Genomic DNA, 20,318 nt, shown 5'->3' on the forward strand with positions numbered 1-20,318 from the left:
GTCTGCTTGCCAAAAATTGGTCAAATGGTTCTACTTATCTTTGAGGGGACTGAAAGAGAAGCACATGGAATTTTGGCATGGATCAGTATCTACCACGGGGAGCCAGTTTTAGAATGATCCAACAAGGAATAACAATATTTATAATAAGAGAGACATAATAAGAATATTTCATATTTAAAGGCTTACCTATCTTTTAAATAGGGGAAAAAGTCATTTTTATCTTTGGAGAGACATGTTTTCCCATCCATTCACGTTCATGTAAGTATTTAATTCAGAACACTGTCAGCAAATTTTTTATTTTAAAGAAAACGTGCTGAGCAAGATGTAATCGGGTTCCTTTTCACAGTCACCTGAAACAGCTAGGAACTTTTCTCTCTCTTTTTTTTTTTTTTTTTTTTTTTGCCATTTCACTCCATTTTATTCACTTCTTAAAGTTTTCATTTAATTCACCACAAATACAAGAACAGTCTCAACATTCCTGTTCTCCAAACCATAGCCCTCTTTCTAAACTGAAGTTCAGAGTCCATTTCAGAAAGCTTCTCAAGGGAAATTTCCCTCAATTAACTATGGCTCATTCTTTGATCTGTGCAAGCCTCTCCTTATCACTCTCTGTCAGAATAATTCTTTGTATGTATTCATATTAATTGAATACTGACCTATCTCATCTCTTTTAAAGATTATAAAATTCTCAGTGCATGAGTCAGGTCTAATCTCAACTATATACTTTAAGTTCCTATTATAGTGCTAAGCATCTGTAGATACTCAGAAAATGTCACTGGCCTATTTATAAGGACTTGGAATTCTATATATAGGGTTTGGAATCCCCCATGACTTCACTAAATTTTTTGATTTTTTTCATGTTCATCAAAAAGCACATTTCGATGAATAAAAAATAAGTCATTTAGCAGTGTCTGTTTTATAGCTCTTTTCAGCTTTGTAATAATGAAGGAGAAGTTGGAAATGTTGATACTCTAAGACAGTAATGTATTCATTGGCTCCCAAAATGTATTGTGAGTAATTCTCAAGTACAAAAGTAATTAACATTAACCAGCAAATAATAAAAACAGCATTATCTTCAGAAAACAGCACGTGTAGAATGCAGTTGAGAGTTTGGAATAGGCTGTTGCCAAAAGAAACCCTCTGTTTATTTTCCAGCTGTGGCAGTTTGCTGCAAATTTTATGGATCTGAAAGTGTGTTCTAACCTCGACCTGTTGATTTTTGATGACAGTCTGTAGAGTTTTAAAACAAAAATCTTTTGCCTCATTCACTTGATCTTACTGAAGTATTTTCTTGCTTTGCGTACATTTGTTTTATTCTTTCAATGTCATATAAAAATAACCTAAATCCACCTTTCCCTGAGTAAAGAGAAGAAAATAATAGAGCAACTGCATATTCTAAATAAATAGATCTTAATTCTAGTTACACATGATTAGAGTCATCATGGATGTGATTACAAATCCACTGCTTGACCCTGCCCTAAATGACTTTGTTTTGATTGGTCCAGAGGAGTTGGGCATTAGTACTGTTTTTTGTTTGTTTGTTTGTTTTGTTTTGTTAAGGTCATTTTGGTTTTTTCAAAGGTTAAGCTGGCAGTCTGATTCAATGTTATAAAGACCCAACAGTATTGGCTCTTTTTCTTTGTGATCAGCTAAAAAAGACAAGAATCTTACCAAATCAAGAACTCTCCCAAGAATCAACCCCATCGATTTCACTCTGGCATTTTATTGTACTTTTCAAGAGTAGAGAAAAATACATGTAACCAGAATGTATACAGGTAAGTAAAAATAACTGGGATTTCATTAGATCTTTTACTTCCCAGATTCATTTACTTGATTGTGTATGTGTGTGTGTGTGTGTGTGTGTGTGCATGCATGTGCTTGTGTGCACTTTGGAAGGTTAGGAATGGATTTTAGAATGACATAGGAAACAGAAATATTTAAGCAAACACTTAAAATATTACTAAGATATGTATCAGAATTGTGCGTCTGCTTTGTTTGACACTATTTACCTTATAACATTACAAATGTGGTTATGTAGTGTTCCTTGTAAAGGACTAATTTATAAAAAGTGCACTTGATTCTAACTCTCCTCCTTCCCCATCAGAAAGTATTCAAAATGTAGACATATCAAGTCAGGATGGGAGAACTGAAACCAGGAAACTGAGCAATCAGAATAAGACATTGGAAGCATCAGAGCAGGAGGTAAGTGGTGATCAGAAGAAAAAGAAAAGGGAGTGTCAGTAACAAGGCGGTAACATTACAGGGAGGAAGCAGGAATGAGTGAAAGAGACTCAGGGATCTTCTAAGGTGCTCCTCTTTAGGAAGCGAGTGTGCTGCTGGGCAGAACCAGGAAAAAGGCAGAATTAGACATGAGTATACTAGAATGAGCCCTATATTTATGCCTTCCTTCATTCTTTATTCAACAAATATTTATGGAGTACCTAGTATGTACCAGGCACTTTGCTGACTCCTGGGGAAAGTACAGGTGAACAAGATGGACCTTCTGAACAGCCTTCCTTCTCTACTCCCCACTGTGTATTATCACTGAGAGCTTATTCCTCTACTAGCTTTGGGAGGACAGACCCCTTAGGTGATTTTTTTGAAAGGTTGTTTGTTGTTGTTGTTGCTTTTTTTCTTTTTTAGCAACAATGCATAATGTGATAAACTGCTATGTTTGCCCTGTTTGAGTTTATATTTCCACAGTCATGACCAATATTCATATTTATCATCTTCAAATTATACTGATTTTAAAAGTTTATTTTTCATTGTGCAATTTTCACTGATTTCCTCTGGGTAATGAGCCCCTGAGCAGAACTGATAAAGTATTAAAACTGCTCCTTGAATATCCTATTTTAAAATGTGACCAAATGAGGTCCCTGCTTTGAGAAGACATGGAAAGAACGAGTTGAGAGCTACTGTCGTTAACAAAGATCACCGAAGAGTATTCTTTCCACAGGTAGTGGGAGCTTCTTATTCCCCCATGAGCCCAGTAAATGATCAGGCACACACTGTTGCCAAGGAATAACTGAAACTCAGGAACCATCATATATTTTTATGTTCCCTCCTTCCAAACTCCTGACTGTATTCTAGCTCAGATAGATATGAAGGCGTACAGTAATAAAGCATGTAAGCTATGAAATTGTACCAAGTAGATTCAGAAAGGATCACCAGTGCTGTGCAGAAACTCCATCCAAAGGGCCTAAGGTGTAGACATTCAAAACCTGCTGCTTCAGGTGGGCACTGAAGCTACCATTATAATAGCAAGGCGTGGGCAGTCCTATTTCCTACAGGCCCTTTCCCACACGGCTCTCTCAGCAGGCTGCATTATGACTTTTACAGGCCCTAAGTATCATGAACCGCTTACCACATTAAAAAATAAGATTTTATTTTTGATAGAGTTGGTATACAGATAAAGATAGTAATTAAAATACATTTTAATATTTTCTTTCATCTATTATAAAAGTTCACTTTTTTCCTTCTGATTTTGAAGAAATGTAAAACATTTGATGGGGTCCTAAAAGTATTGTGAATCCTGGGCAATCTGTCCACTGTACCTAATGGATAAGGTGTCCCTGCCTCTGGGTCAGTGCCACTGCATGCTCCTAGCATTGACTTGTGCCACCTGATTGCCATTTCCTTTTTCAAAATGAAAACACAAACTTTAGATTTCCTTTTTTTGGAATAAAAAGGGCTCTTTACTGCTCACAAGGTTATTTCTTATTATAAAAATTATTCCCCACCCCTTGCTTTTAGTAATCCCTCTTTACTGCTATTCAATCCCAGATACTACAATTAGACAGAAAACATGAACTTTTTTTCCTTTTTCTTCTGTAGCAGTGGACACCTTATGAGTAGATAGATATTAACTGCTCCAGGTCTGTCAAGTAGATGCATCTCCTTTGCTTTTGATTTTCACTGAGTAGAAAAAAACCCTCTGTTACTTGTTACTTTATAACATAGAGACTCACTGAAATAGCATTAACAAAATGAAAATGTAAAGTAAACCACAGCAATGGTGTGACTAGGGGTACAAAGTGTATGATGCATATGAAAGACAGAAGCAGACAGGGGAAGAAAGAGACAAGCAGAGAGACAGACAAGAGGCAGAAGGAAAGAGAGAATACGGAGAAAAGTAGTTGCTCTGATAGTAATGTGAAGAGAAGTCTAAACGGCAAGAATAGAGAGTGCTAAAGGAGAAAAATAGGGATTTCCACCTTTCTCTTCATTTTCTTTCTCAGATCATTACTTCTAACCACCTCCACTCAAAATAATTTCCCAAAAGTCATGTTTCCACCAAAGTCTTTCTTTTCACTGGCCATCAATGGGGGAAAAAAGGGTGATAGGAAGAGAGGGATTGCTCTGGTTATTACTTCTGCTTAACGGATTACTCCAAAATTTTAGGGTTCAGGACAAACATTTTTTGTTTGTTTGTTTAGAGCATCCTTGGGTCAGGAATTTGGTCATCTTTGAGACAGCAAGAATGCCTCATCTATGGTCTGTGTCGTCTGGAGCATCAACGAGGAGGACTCCATGGCTGGAGATGACTCAACAGGTAGGAGCTGGAATTGCCTGGAGACAATTTTACAGTGGTTGAAATCAACTATGGGTTGAAGTCCTAGTGGGGGCTGTTGTTTAATGTACCTACACGTGGCATCTTCACGTGGCCTGGGTTTCCATTGCTCACAGCATAGCAGCTTTGGGGTAGTGGCATTTCTTACACAACAGTTCAGAGTTCCAACAGGGAATGTTCCAAGTAAAACAGATGGAAGCTGTGTGTCCTTTTTATAAATCTAGCTGTGAAAATTACATGGCATAATTTCTGCCATAGTTTTTGAGTTTAAACAGAGACACGTCCTGTCACATGTATGAGTGGGGTGCATGTAGGTCCCACCTCTCAATGGGAAGAGAGTCAAAGAATGTGTGGACATATCTAAAACCACCGTAGGCAGGTTTTAAGTAACTCTTCAACTCATTACTTTCTATCTCTACTGAATATTATTAAGAACATTAGGTTCCACTGGGCGCAGTGGCTCACACCTGTAATCCCAGCACTTTGGAAGTCCAAGGTGGGTGGATCATGAGGTCAGGAGTTTGAGACCAGTCTGGCCAATCAACCCTGTCTCTAATTAAAAAAAAAAAAAATACAAAAATGAGCTGGGCATGCTGGCATGTACCTATAGTCCCAGCTACTCATGAGGCTGAGGCAGGAGAATTGCTTTAACCCGGGATGCACAGGTTTCAGTAAGCCGAGATCACACCACTGCACTCCAGCCTGGGTGACAGAGCAAGACTCCGTCTCAAAAAAAAAAATTATATTCAAATAATCCTACTCAGCCTTCACTAAGACCACAGAGCCTACCCTGTCATAGTGCATCTTTCTTATGTAGAAAAATAACTAATACTCCCTCAAATGACCTCCAAGTTAAGGAACCCATTCATCCTAATTCTGGGGCTATTATTGAGGAAATGCCTCCATTTTGTTATGGGCCTTATTTTATTATGCCATAGAAATGCAGGCTATAAAGTCCAATGTAGTCAAAGTAAGTTATTATGTCTGTGTACAGAAGTAAGAATCCTACGATAAAGCTATGGATTCAGCAGAGCCCCTTAGTAAATTACAATGAGGTTACTTCAAACAGAAATCTGAGATGCTAATCTCCAAATTTTTTAGGATTAATTCTTTTCTGACTTCTCCGTATTTTAGTTGACAGCTTGGTATGTATCATTAACAAAATATCTCCTGATTTCATACTAACCTGTCACCTCCTATGAAAAGCCTTATGTCTCTTACTATCTGAGCTGTTACTCATATCGGTTTCTTTTTAAAACCTATAGTACATTTTCTTAGATATTTTCAGAACCTCAATTATATACTGTACAATTTATAGTCTCAAATTAGATGAATAAATGAAGGAATGAATAAGTTTATTGTTTTTAATTGTTTCATGTCCATTAATCTGGTCTTCCAAGGTTTTCAGTTCTATAATATTGTATCACTTTACCCTATATAGTATTTAACCTTTCTTTATTGGTTATACCCCATATAGCATTTAACTTTTCTTTACTGATTAAAACTATTATCATCTATAAACACAAAACTCTATTTAGAAGTATGGTGGCAGGTGAAACATTGACTACCTGAAATGCCAATATCTTATTTATGGCAAATTGACTGTGGGTGGTGGAGGGGTAACCTGGAAGGAAAAGGAAATGATGCTTTCTATATCTGTTGTGCTGAGATTGAACTTGAAGCTAGTTACAAGGAAAAATAGTCTATGTGAAGGAAAGGAACTACACATCCATTTAGCCTAGTGGTTGGGGTGGGATGAGGATTAGGAAGATGAGAGGAGTTTGTTGTTCTTCGGATTCAGGAACTAAGCAAAGACTCCAAGTTCAAGGGGATTTTCAATTATCACTACATGAGGAAGTCAGTAATTGTAATAAAAGAATGATGACTGTAAGAACATATTAAGATACTTTGCAATTTATCTATGTTAGTTACTTTTATTACCCTCTATTTTTCTGCCATAGTTAATAACAAAATTCTTGACACTAAAAATCGTAGTGTCTTATTCAGTGGCAGCAACCTCCTGGCCCATTCTACGGGGTTGACTTGGATAAAAGACAGGTCAAAGCACAGAAGGGTAGAAATACAAAATGATTCTGTTTCAAGTGGCTGCCTCAGGACAGATGAATAGTCTGGAGCTCGGCTTATCCTGAGAAAAACCTTGAAAGAGTGACAGTAGAAAGACAAAGAATAAACAAGCAAGCAAACAACAAAACAACAAACAAGCTTATTTATATCTCTTTGATTTAAAAAACAATTTAGCAGTAGACTATGCTTTTAGAAGCAATCCCCTCCACTCCAAAGTTACTATAGTGTCATAGACAGTGACAATTAACTAATGTTACTCAGGGGCCAGGACAGAAGCCCAGAGCGCTGCAAGGTTTGTCTGAGCACTGCAAGTGTCTGTGCACTTACTGTTGTTCCTTTAAGCTTTTTTGCCCTGTCAGTTGCACATCAAAGAATGTCTCTTTGCAAGCGTGGCTTATACTTCCCAGATGGGCCTCCAAATGCCCCTGCCCTCATTAGGCCTCTCTATCATCCATGGATTGACCTGGGCATCTGGAAGGAACTAGTTTCTGTTTCGTCCTCCTTCCCCGACCCCATGCCTATCTCCTGCCTAAAGTAGTGGAGAAAATATTTTTTGTGAAAAAGACCTAAATGCGTTGATTATTTTAGAAACATATCCAGACCAAGAACCAGCTATTTGGAGACAGTATATTGGCTTCCTCTATAAGCTGGAGTCTCCTTTTAATTAGCTAAAGGTAAACTATGCCTCTAGCCATGAAACCTAAGTTATGTATCATTTTGTGGCTTTTAAATAGAAACATCAGTTTTTATTACTTTACTAGCTCAGACTTGGCCCTTCTTTCCTATTGAATTATATAGGCCTGAGACAGGCCTGAACACTAGAAAAGATACAAACACGAGAGACACTCAATCCTCAGTGCACTTCCTTTTCAGATTTTCTGATTTCCCTCTACCTGGCTTTATGGACTCTTTTGAATAAACTTTCTCCTGAACTCTTCAACCTACAATTAATTCAAGAATTATTATATGGATTCAAGGACAGAAATATAACTATTTCATTTTAACACACATAAGGTTTAGCTTCTCCATAAAATCTTAAGCTTCTTTTGGGAAAGATATACGTCGTGTATGATTTCATGTCTTTTGCAATATCGAGTAGAGCACTCACTGAGGATATGCTGTTAAAGGCCAGGTTTTTGAATTTTTGAATTTCTGGAATTCCCCAGGGTCAGGTGCTGTTTTTTTCAAGCGTTCTAGTTTAAGGCTGGGCTATGTCTGGTACATACTTTGCTCAAGGGGACAGAGACGTGGAAGCTGCCAAAGGAATGCCAGCACGGGACACAGTTCCTCGGAGGTGGTGACTAAACTGTGTTGAGGAAAGGAGACAAAAGCCAGTGAACAGATCTCTAGGGATGGGAAGAAAACAGCCAGTTGACAGAATCTCAAACAGGAAGACTGAGGTATTTTTTTTTTCTTACCTGCAATTTTTATTTTTATTTTTTATAGAAAATATGTATTATATATACATTTTTGAAATGTTAAAAAACAGCCTCTGTTTAAAGTCTTTAAAAACCTAAATTTCAAATTAGAGTAATCCCAAACAATTTCAATGCATTTTGACTTTAATGCAGATTTTATATATTACATAGATGGATAACTGTGAATGAAGCATACATGCATTTTTATTGTATTTAAAAACTTTTTTTTTACCTTAAGGTATGTCTCCTTGTTTCCATTTTTCTAACTTTCCTTGTTTGTTACATTGTATTGTATTCAACAGAGATTGTCTAATACTCACTATTCTATATCTTTCTGTTCTCACTAAACAATAAATCATAAAAATCACACTAAATCAATTGTTCACTGATACAGTTTTAATTCATTTTTTAATGGCTGAAGAATAGTTTGTGATACAAGTTTACCATATTTTTAACCATTTCTCTATCAAAGGTCCTTTTGCTTCATATTCATTATTTGGCTACAGTGAATTAGACTGTGATAGATGCATATCCTGTACTTTTTTTCCTACTTGCTTGTGCTTTATTATGCTTGGGCTAACAAGAAGAAGGTTTTCTGTGTCACAGAATAGATGCATTTTAATTTTAATGGACAGTGCATTCCCAAATGTCTTTAATACTTTAGATTTTATACTTTCCAGTCAAATTGTCACCATTTTAAACTGTTGCCAGCCTCAGCCGTGTAATGCGGTATCTCTTTGTTACTTTAAAGAGCATTTATGTGACTAGCAGTCAGTTTGAGCATCATTTTCATATTCTTGATAATTTGAAGATAAGTCTCTGTGAATTGCTTCTTTAGCCTTTTTTTCTGTTGAGCTTCTATTCTCATCTTGACAAATTTTCAGTGTCCTATGTGTATTGTAGAAAAAATCTTCTGTCTGTATTTTCCATTGCATGTATTTTTTTCAAAGCCTATTATATGTCTTTTGATTTTGTCTGTGTTATCTTTTGCTACAGATTTATATGCCTTATCTCTTAGTTTCTGGGTTTTCAGTCTTAGTTAAGAAGGTCACACTTGCCCCTAGATGTGCATATAATCTCCTAGATTTCTGCAAAAAATGTTAGTTTTACTTTTTACAAATAAGAGTTTAATACATCTGAAACTGCTTTTTTTTGGTATATAATGCAAAACATGAATAAATAGCTGACTGTGCCAGGGCTATTTATTAATCATCCATCCTTTCTCTGTACAATGAATGACAACCTTTGTTGAGTATAAAATCTGCTATTATAATCCTGAATTGATTTCGAGATTCTGTATTTCTTCTAAGGATTTATTTATCTATGTCATGCTATTAAAAGAATGACTAGATATTAGTACTTTATAGAATTACATTAGATATTTAGCATTTTACATTTCTATACTTTTGCCCACTTTTACTATTTATCATATGTATGTAGGCAATCTATAAAATCTACACTGACATACAAATAGTTAAGATAATTTTTTGTAATTCTGAAAATTCATAGTTGGGATTCATATTACAATTGAATAATATAAAATCAGTATGTTAATTTTAAAACATTAATAATTTCTATTATATTATTTCCCATCTAGAAACCTAATCTGTGTTTCCATATGTTGAGGAATTTGTTTTATATCCTTCAATGAGATTTTATAGTTTTGTTCATGTAGGTTCTAAGCCTTTGAAAATATTTTCTTAAGCATATAAAAGATACACTATATATAGGTACATTTTATGGCAGTTACTCAATTCCAGCAAAGTTTATGGGTTCTATTTTATGAGATCTACAGCAATAAGTTAAATATGTGATTTTGTGTGTGTGTGTTGTGTTAAAACAGCATATCATTATCCTCCGTATCATAGTCTAAATATAAAGTATGGGTCTTTCCTTTCCCCTTCCTATAATTACCTTAATGTAGATAGTTTATAACCTCATATCTCTTCAACCAGTTCTAGAGTCAATGACCCTATATTACCCATGTCTGTCTACTATCAATTGCCTTATTAGTAAATAGTCCTTTTTCCCAAAGGAGTTGATGTAATCACCAAGTCTTGTCATTCAGAACCAGAACATGAGCTTCTGATTGACTCTTAGAAGTGATGCAGGCTCCATGATTTACACAGTAGATTTCTATCTGTCTGTCTATCTATTTATCTAATCATCTATCTATAGACATATGGGTGACCTAAAATACACAATACATCCCAATTTCATTTGAAGTTTATGCTTGTATTATTTTCATTTGAGAAAATATAGGTTTGGACCTTGTTTTTCATTTTGTTGTTTTTGTTTTTTTTAAAGCTATGGATCAAATTCTAGTTCCTACTTAGAGCAACAAAGCAAATAAAAATCCATAACATAAATCTAGTGCAAGCTAGTTGGTGACCAAACACTTTGTACCCAGACAGCCATGCCAATTAGAATCCTGCTTTGTACAGTAGCTATTTTGAGTCCTAGCCAAAAGTTTCCATTTTCACAACAATAGAACAGATGCTAAGTTATACTCAAGGACCTATGATTTGTGTAATAAAAACTGAGACAAAACATAGACCCTACAATTTAAAGCTTAAATATGGCAAAACTCATTTTAAAAAGATTGATTTATAAGGAATTAGTCACAACTTAATTTTGTACCCAAAGTTGCTCTAAGTAGGAACCAGAATTTGGTCCATAGCTTTAAAAACAAAACAACACAAAACAAACAAACAAAAAAACAAAAACAAAAAAAAAAACAAGGTCCAAACCTATATTTTCTCAAATGATTTGTCCATTTGTCTATGTTTGTCCTATTCTGGGCTACAGAAATTCATGGCTCCCATTATTAGTAAACATACCAAGAAGGAACAAATCTGAGGGCCTGCATTTGAATCCTTGCTCTGATATAATGAGTTGTAAAAGCTTAGACAAAGTAAATTTCCAATACCACATCTATGAAGTCTTATACACTTTATATTAGTGATTCTCAACCAGGACCAATGTTGGTTGTTACCACCAGGAGGATGCTACTCACATCTAGTGGGAAGAAATTGGGGATCCTGCTAGACACCCTACAATGCCCAGGACAGTCCCCACAACAAAGAATTATTCAGCCTAAAGTGTCGATAGCGCTGATGTTGAGAAACTGCTTTATAGCAGTTTTGTGAAATAAATGGGATACTGCTTATAAGGTACATTGAACAAAGCACCTGGCCTGTAGTAAAGACATACACTGTCACTGCTCTCATTATTATTGCGATTAATTATCTGAACTCATTTATTTTTTCCATTCAGCATTTTCTGAGAACACTTTGTGGTTGCTTGTGGGGAGGGATGAAGTGGTAAAGTGCAATATGGTGAGTGCTGAATTATGCAGTAAGCAAAATGCCATAAAAGCAATGACATATTAAAAGACATTTACTGATAACTGCTTTATGATATGTCCAATAACTTAAATCCAAACATTTGCTGTCTTCTATGAATGCTTTCCCTGCTCACAGCACTTTCGTGAAATCAGCAACTCAGGGTAAGGTTTTTGGGGGTTTTTTTTTGACCGAGTTTTGCTCTGTCGCCCAGGCTGAACTGCAGTGGCGTGATCTTGGCTCACTGCAAGCTCTGCCTCCCAGGTTCACGCCATTCTCCTGCCCGAGTAGCTAGGACTACAGGTGCCCGCCACCACACCCAGCTAATTTTTTTTTGTATTTTTAGTAGTGACGGGGTTTCACCGTGTTAGCCAGGATGGTCTCGATCTCCTGAGGTCGTGATCTGCCCGCCTCGGCCTCCCAAAGTGCTGGGATTACAGGTGTGAGCCACCACGCCCGGCTACTCAGGGTAAGCTCTTAAAGTGAGCTTCATCAAATACTAAAATAAACAAACACCAATATTATCTGTATAAAGTTTCTGTCTTCTATTCCTTAAATTTGATCAGATATGATGCAGCAATATAGCATCTTATATAAAATGCTCTCTTAAAGATAAGTAAAAGGCTGGGTGTGGTGGCTCACGTCGATAATCTCAGCACTTTGGAAGGCTGAGACAGGAAGGTTGCTTGAGGCCAGGAGTTTGAGACCAACCTGGGCAACATAGCACAACCCCTTCTCTGAAAAATAGCCAGGCATGGTAGCAGATGCCTGTCACCTAGCTACTCAGGAGGGTAAGAGCAGAGTATGGCTTGAACCCAGGAGGTTAAGGCTATAGTGAGCCATGATCCCACCACTGCACTCTAGCCTGGTGACGGAAACGCTATTTGTAAAAAATTAATTAATTAATTTAAGATAATAAAAAGAAAAACACACATTCACCGAATTAATGATTATATAATCTGAAAGACCAAAATATATAAACGTCGTATGTGCTAGCCTTGAGTCTAGTAAACCACAAGATGGATAACTTAAACTCTGCTCTGTGTAACTCAAGCTCTATTCTATTTGGTTTGCAGTAGGACTTCTTGATTAATGAACAAAACCTGACTTACTAAGCAAAGAGAATAGAGATTTTAGTTAAAGATTAATACTAGATCAGCCAAGCCTTACTGAGTTTACATTTGAACAATTTAAGAGCTCTCACTCTGTCGATTTTAAGGCAGTGTCAAAGAGTGGTGCTAGAACCAGCAACATTATCATTCCCAGGCAAATTGTGAGAAATGCAAAGCCTCAGCCCCCAGCCCAGATTTCTGGAATCAGGAATTCTGAGGGTGGACCCAGCAATGGGTGTTTAACCACAGCCCTCCAGGTGATGCTGATGCAGCCTGAAAGTTCACCGAGTAAATATTAATCTCACCTACAAACACAGAAACATCCAGGATAATGTCTGACTACACATCTGGACACTGTTGACACCTAAAATTAACCATCACATATCATTTCTATTTCCTTCACTGACTGTGCATTCACTGTGTTGTACACTTTAATTATATACAATTTGTATTTGACAGTTCACCTTGAAATTGGCCCGATTTCCCCCATAGAGCTGATGTTTATGGTTTTCCTTGAATGGAAATAGAAATTTACCTTCCTTGTCTTAGAGCTTGAAAAATTACCTTTGTCTTATCTAAATTCCTTTCTTAGGAAACCAACCACCAGGTTTCCTGACAGTACCAAGGAACTGAAACTTACCAGATCACTGCATCTGGCCAATAAGACACAAGACACCTCCATCTACCAGCAGATTGCCTAACAGACCACTGCTCCACACCAACCTCTTGCCACACACAAGACAAGATCCCCCCATCTATCATGATTTCCTAACAGACCACCTGCTACCCATTGACCAACTCCTCTTTGGCCACAAGACACAAGACTCTATCTGTTAGCCTCATAGATTTCTAACAGACTACCTGCTACCCAGGACATTAACTCCTCTTTTAGCTATCAAGACATGTAAGACTTCATTCACTTCATGATTGCTTCCAATAGACTCACCTGCTACCAGTCATTGACTAACCTCTTTTAGTCTCTTTAATTTCTAGTTTTTCCATAATGAAGGTATATTTCTTCCTGCCATAAACTGTAAGTTTAGTCACTAATATAGGCTTTCTTAGGATTAATTCTCTTTCATTTCTCTTGATTGTAGTAATCGCTATAAAGCTTCCTTTCCTGGAGGCTCTATTGCCTCTAGTGATTGATTTTCTGTAGGAGGTCTCCGCGCTCCTGGCAGCAACAACCAATGTTTCATGGTCTAAAACCGCGCTACTACAAACGTCTCCCGCATGAACCTGGAACAGCGCCGAATTCAAGAAAACCCCCAATGATTCTTCAGAAAAGGGAAAATCAATATCTTACAGTACAGTTTCCATTCTAAGAAATACTACACATTGTATGTTACAAGCCAAATTTTATGGAATAGTTTATGAAATAAAATTGAACCTCATAGTTTTTAATTTCTTTGTACAATAATGTTTCATTTAGGCACTGCCCCATCCTCCTTTTAACTATTTACTGTGTAATTTTGGTCATAACTTAAAGTAGATTTATTTTCTGTGCCTTTTTAAAGTTAATAAGTAAGTATCTTTGGATACTGTAGTTGCCCTGAGTTCAACTGCATGTTTTGTAAAACAGGCACAGTCTTCCTTTATGGGAGGAGGAGTTTCTTTCTATGTCTTTGGTTATTAGAATTAGAAAAACTGCCTTAAATCAGCATATATTACATTTTTGAAAGTTAAGTTTTTCACTTCTTGTGAGACTAATTCTATCATATTCTTCATTTGTTGATGATTATGATGTGACTTCAATTTACCCTTCCTCATGTGACTGTAAATTTTCATGTAATGAAAGAAGAGGCACAACCAAGATCACTGCACAGCATTAGCAACACATAGAAAAGATATTTCACATTCTGAGATGAGATAAACTCTTAGCTCTCAAGGTCAAATAATGCTGACAGTTAATTGGCCTTTTGAGAAATCTTGAAAGAAGACTAAAAATTGCATTCAAGTATTATTCAAGATTTTGTATAATAGCAATACAAAAACACAATATGGTAAATTATAATTAATTATAATTGTTTCTATAAATCTTTGCTACATACAAGAAAATGTGATGTAGACTACTAACTTATGCTTGGAATTGCTATTTTTTTAAACTACCTGTCTGATAAACGTCTCTTACTTGAGGAGGCTACATGCCTATAACCCTAGCATTTTGGGAGCCCAAGGCAGGCAGATTGCCTGAGCTGAGGAGCTCGAGACTAGCCTGGGAAACATGACAAAACCCTGTCTGTACTTACAATACAAAAACCTAGCTCAGCATGGTGGCACCCGCCTGCAATTCCAGCTACTTGGAAGGCTGAGGCATGAGAATTGCTTGAACCCGGGAGGCAGAAGTTGCAGTGAGCTGAGATCGCACCACTGCACTTCAGCCTGGGCACAGACCTCACTCTTTACTAGTCTCATACAATATAACAGCAGGACTTTATTTAAGAGTGTTTTCTGTAGCTGCAGTAGTAATGATGCAGTTACAGAACCTTCACATTGGCTAATTTCTCCTTCAGAATTACATGGCAGTTTGTACTGGGTTGAAACAAACATTGCGATGGACTAAGCTTCACCATCAGAGACAAAGCAAGACTTTGAAAAACTCAGAATAAACCTGGGCACGGGTTGCTTCTTGCTGCCACTGTCCATGTTGTTCCTAAAATCTCACTTCCAAGATGCCTTTTCATATGTCTCCTGTAGAACTTCCACATGTACTTAACCCACTGCAGACATGGCAAGAGAGGAGTACACTAAAAGAGTAATACAAGCATCTGTATTTTTTAAAACTGTGCTGGTCAAAAATCTGTCATTCCTATCTAAGGTATAAAGAAGACTGCAAAACTTAGCAAGGATGATATCTGACAACTGCAGATTGAGGATCTTAATAGGCCTTTTCCTTGTTTCTTTGAAAAACTTTAGTTATCCACAGCATAATGGGACCAGAATAGTATGAACTATTTACTCATTTGTTTAATTCAATGAGTAGTAATTGTCTCCTGTTTGCCAGATTCTGGGTCATGTACCAAGGACACATTACTGAACAAGGTGTTACTTGGAGAACTTACAGTTCTAGTGAGGATGATCAAGGTGAACAAGTAATTATAACAGTTATAACATGATTAAAAGTGATTGTATTCATTTTCTAAGACTTCCATATGAAGTGCCACGAACTGGTGACTTACACAGAAATTTATTCTCTCATTGTTCTGGAGACTAGAAATCTGAAGTCAAGGTGTTGGCAGTGTCATGGTCTCTCTGAATACCCAGAGAAAAATTTCCCTCCCTATTCTTAGCTTTTGGTGGCTCCTGACAATTATTGGGGTTCGTTAGCTTACAGCTGCATCACTCCAATCTCTGCCTTCATCTTCACATGGACTCCTCTCTGTTTATCTGTGTGTGTCCTCTCCTCTTATAAGAATACCATTCACTGGATTTCAGTTCCATCCTAATCTAATATGACCTCATCTTGATTAAATTACATCTGTAAAGACCCTACTGCCAAATAAGGTGACATTCTGAGATTCTGGTTGGACATAAGTTTTGGGAGGACACTGTTCAACCTGTTATACAGGTATATATTTATTTTTAGGAGAAAACCATCTTTTGTTATAATTGGGGAGATACTTATAAAATATGAGGATCCCTTCCTAAATAATATAAAGCAACAATTTTAGATAAAGAGACCAAAGAGATAACCTGAATATTTAATAAATGAGGAAACAACACAGAGAGTTGAGTTATTGGATGAACCTCATACAGTTCAATATGGAGAGTCTTGGCTTTTAGATATAATTATCTTGGAAATATGAACTTGCAGTGGTTCACTATTAGGTGCTTTTAACAATGCTTACTGGTTATGCATTGAAAATTTTCATCTGTATAGATATGAGACCCAAATCTTATTTCAGGCAATAATTGCTATGTTATTGCCTTAATGTCTTAAATAAAACCACTGAAAATATTTCCTCCCACTGACTGGTAGAGATGATAATGAGCTATGAAATATTACACATTCAGGCAGAAGAAAACATAAACTAACTTTACCGACAAATCAGGTACATAATCCTGGATCCTGGATTCCTGGGTTTTTGCTTAGAATAGACTCAACCAGGAAAGCTAACTGACTTGCACTGTGCTGCGATGTGAGCAAGAAATAAACTTTCATTGTGTAAAGCTATTAAAATCTTGAAGTTATTTGCTATGATACTTAGTGTTAATTACCCTAATACCTTGACTTTTGGGACTTCAAGAGAACTTATAGATTAGTTGATTTATTACCTCCATTTTATAATGAAAGAGAGAGAACATGTCCAAAATCACTCAACTAATTAGTAGTTCATCACTTTAAGTGGGGCTGTAGTCAAAAAATCATTCTCTAGTTGTTTGCTTCAGAAATCCAGTAGAAATGACACAGTCTTAGAATAAAAATATTCTACAAATACATTTCGTTTTATGTCAGAATTTGACACTATAGCCTAACCACTTGGTGACATTCTTTGAACAATGTTAATTCTGGGTCAAGAAGAGAATTAATTAGTGTGTAGAAATGAAGACGCTGAGCTAAAAGTGATTAGATATGAATTTGATGCCAGGTGGAATTTGAAAGGAAATGAAGAGAGGAAGACAGACACCGAGGTTTTTCTGTGGGAGGTTGTCAGTTGCCAGTAATCAGCAGAAGAGAAAAGGAACATATTCAGGTCACCTGGAGACACACCTCTCTGGAAACTGAGGCATAATGGAATGTCCAGAGTGGCTAGGGTTATGGGCAAATTAGGGATAAATATTAGGCAGAAGGGCAGCTCTAAAACTAAACATTGAAAAAGTGGTAAAACGTAACAGCCATGTAAAGGAGCTATGGGGAGGTTAGGTAAACAAATCAATAAAGTTTTGGGGGTATTTTCTTTTGTGTGTGTGTGGTTTTTTTTTTTTTTTTTTTTTTTTTGAATATGGAGTCTTGCTCTGTTGCCCAAGCTGGAGTGCAGTGGCATGATCTTGGCTCACTGCAACCTCCACCTCCCGGGTTCAAGCGATTCTCCTGCCTCAGCTTCTGGAGTAGCTGGGACTACAGGTATGCACCACCATGCCCTGCTAATTTTTGTATTTTTAGTAGAGATGGGGTTTCACCATGCTGGCCAGTCTGGTCTTGAACTCCTGACCTCATGATCCACCCACCTCAGCCTCTAAAAGTGCTGGGATTACAGGTGTGAGCCACTGCGCCCGGCCACAAATAAATAAAGTTTTGAGAAGGGAATGGAATGAATTAAAACAGAGAAGAAAGTGTATTTCACTTTGCAGTAAAAGCTTTTATGTTCTGTGAGAAGTACAATGGCAGTTGGAAAGATTAGCAAATCTTGATTTCTCAGGATTAAAAAGCTAAATTTTCTTTAGGTGAAGAGGTGAAGCGAATAGGAAAAATATGAGGAACTTCTTGTTCACAGAGGGAGAACCTTAATTAAACCAATATTCAATCCCTTTAAAAATCATTTCAAACATAATTCCAAACTTTGAGGCCTGGTCTTCTATTTAGTTTTTGCAAAAGAGTAACCTTTTATTTTTTTTATTTTTTCTGATTCCCTGGGTAGTCCTACTAAAAAGAATCACTGTAAACCTACATTTATTACCACGTATAACATAAGGTTTCCATTTAGCAAAGAAAAAAGTCAGCACTTTTATTTGAAAGTGGCTTTTAAAAATCCACAATAGTTTTGTTTAAGGAGAATGTTTTTAGGGAAACTCGATATTTCTTAAGACTCTAAATTAAAAAAAAAAATGTTTTGAAGTCAGAGCAGAAGCAAGTTTCTTATCGGTACTCATAATAGAAGGGTCACAACCTTCAGCCCTAACAGCAGTTATATTTAGTTTTTATTTTAAACATTAACAGTGTAGTTTGCCTGAAACTGATTTTGCATAAAAAATGTTGTCTCCTTAGTAAATTGAGAAGGAATCTGCTTGCTAATTAAGTATAGCCTTTCAGATTACAAATAATTAATGGAAATATTTCACCTTCTCCCCACACCCTCAGCTTTTCTACTTACTATATCCCCATACACACTGCAGTGAATGCTGGTTGTTGATGATGGCAGTGATGGTGAATACTTCACATTCCGTTTTCTTTGGGTAACAACAACCCGGCTTCCGTAGGAATCAACTAGTTCTCACTCCATTTGATTTTCTTTGTGTTACCAATCATAGTGAGGATTTAACCAACCAATCCCAACACTTCATCCTCCTGACCACAGAATTGGTTCAGGGAAAGTCATATGACCAAGTTACACAAATTGGAGTGATTATCTGGCATTTTATGTGAACACTAAGGAAAGCTTTTTCTTTGCCTTTAAACCGTGATGTGATTCCAGAGCTTCTGGTTACCATAACCCTGTCACACAGAGGAAATCCTGAAAAAATTCTCAAGTAGCTGGCTTAATCGTGGCTTTTTTTTCTCTTTGTTTCAATTTAAAATATATTGAGTGTCTATTTTACACAGGATGCTAGGCTAGAGACAGTAAGAGACTGAAAGATAAATATGATATTACATCTTTGTTAAGCTTTCTGTCTACTTAATAGCCTGCAATATTTCAATCATCATAGTTTATTCTACAGATTCTAAGTAGAATATATTTTCTTCCAGCTATTTGATAGCTCTGAAAATATAGTGGTGAGAAAACAGACATGCTCCCTGAACTCATGGAGCTTATAGTTTATGAATAGAAAGACATTAATTAAATAACTATGGGAATATTTAGTTATAAATTACAGTAAATATTCTGAGACGAATCTAACATATTTGAATACTTACACAAAAGAAGAATCTGCTTGAGATTTGATAGTGGAATGCGGTTGTGGTGGTAATATAGTGAGACTTGAAAGCTAATGTTGGAAGAAGGGAAGACCTAAATCCTTAATGCTACTACTGGGCCCTCAAGAGAAATATGACACTGTGATACTAGAATAGGAATGCTGCCTTTGACTTAAATGTTCAAGGTCTCCACTACCATTCTCAATCACCCTCCTTGAAACTCCCTGGTAGCCTAAATAAAAGAAGCAACAGAGGTTGGTATAGAGGAGCTATTGGGACACATCCTGGAAGTCAGTGTAAAGTGGACTGAAACAGCAATGGTCCCTACATTTCTGGGACACCCCCACCCCCCCCACAATGGGGAGGGGCAATTGCTTCTGGCTGACTGATGGTGAGGAATTTCTAATAATAATAAATTATTCAATGAAAAGAATGAGATAATTTTTCACAAGTGTAATTTAGCTATAATCCTCCAAGACATGGTTTGAATAAGAGAAACTTGTTGAAGCAGAAAAGATGGGTCTATTCAGCATATTTTGCCATCTGTTGCAACTTTGCTGGGACGAGTTTTCTGCCATCAAAGTATTGGGTCTGGTATAGGTCCTAACATGAGGTTAGTACTCTGTCATTGTGTTGAATGAATGAAAGATTGCAATGAGAAACAATTCACATGTTTATGTTCAGCAGCTTTGCCTAAGTTCTAGGTAGAATGACTTTCTATCCCAATATATTATTTTTGGTCATTTCTCCATTAATGTCTCTTCATCAATTCCTTTCAGAAAAAAATAGATTTGATTCTATTGACTTCTTTATTTGAAAAAAAAACTGTATTGTTATAAAGTAAATATCTTAACTATATTCCTAGCTCAGAAAGTTTGTAGTTCTGTGACTAGCATCTTTTAAACATCCCACTGTTGCTACAGAGGAATTTTAGTAACCACAATTCCTACTCTAAGAACTACTAGAGACAGTTAGTGATGACAAGTATCAAGTTCA

General features: G+C 36.6%; 1 long non-coding RNA gene across 2 annotated transcripts in view; it reads left to right on the forward strand.

Moving 5' to 3' along the window:
• The first annotated feature begins 408 nt into the window (after positions 1–408).
• Positions 409–20,318, forward strand: part of LOC103881546 — a 37,116-nt gene continuing 17,206 nt past the window's right edge. The window contains exons 1-4 of one of the 2 annotated variants that reach the window (XR_004182037.1): positions 409–1,775; positions 2,105–2,202; positions 4,437–4,552; positions 7,822–8,055. This is a non-coding gene — a long non-coding RNA (uncharacterized LOC103881546). The remainder of the gene's footprint in view (positions 1,776–2,104; positions 2,203–4,436; positions 4,553–7,821; positions 8,056–20,318) is intronic. The other variant, XR_004182038.1, reaches the window with a different exon arrangement.

The sequence above is a fragment of the Papio anubis genome, chromosome 2 (genome assembly GCF_008728515.1).
Source record: "Papio anubis isolate 15944 chromosome 2, Panubis1.0, whole genome shotgun sequence".
In the NCBI taxonomy this organism is placed as follows: domain Eukaryota; kingdom Metazoa; phylum Chordata; class Mammalia; order Primates; family Cercopithecidae; genus Papio; species Papio anubis.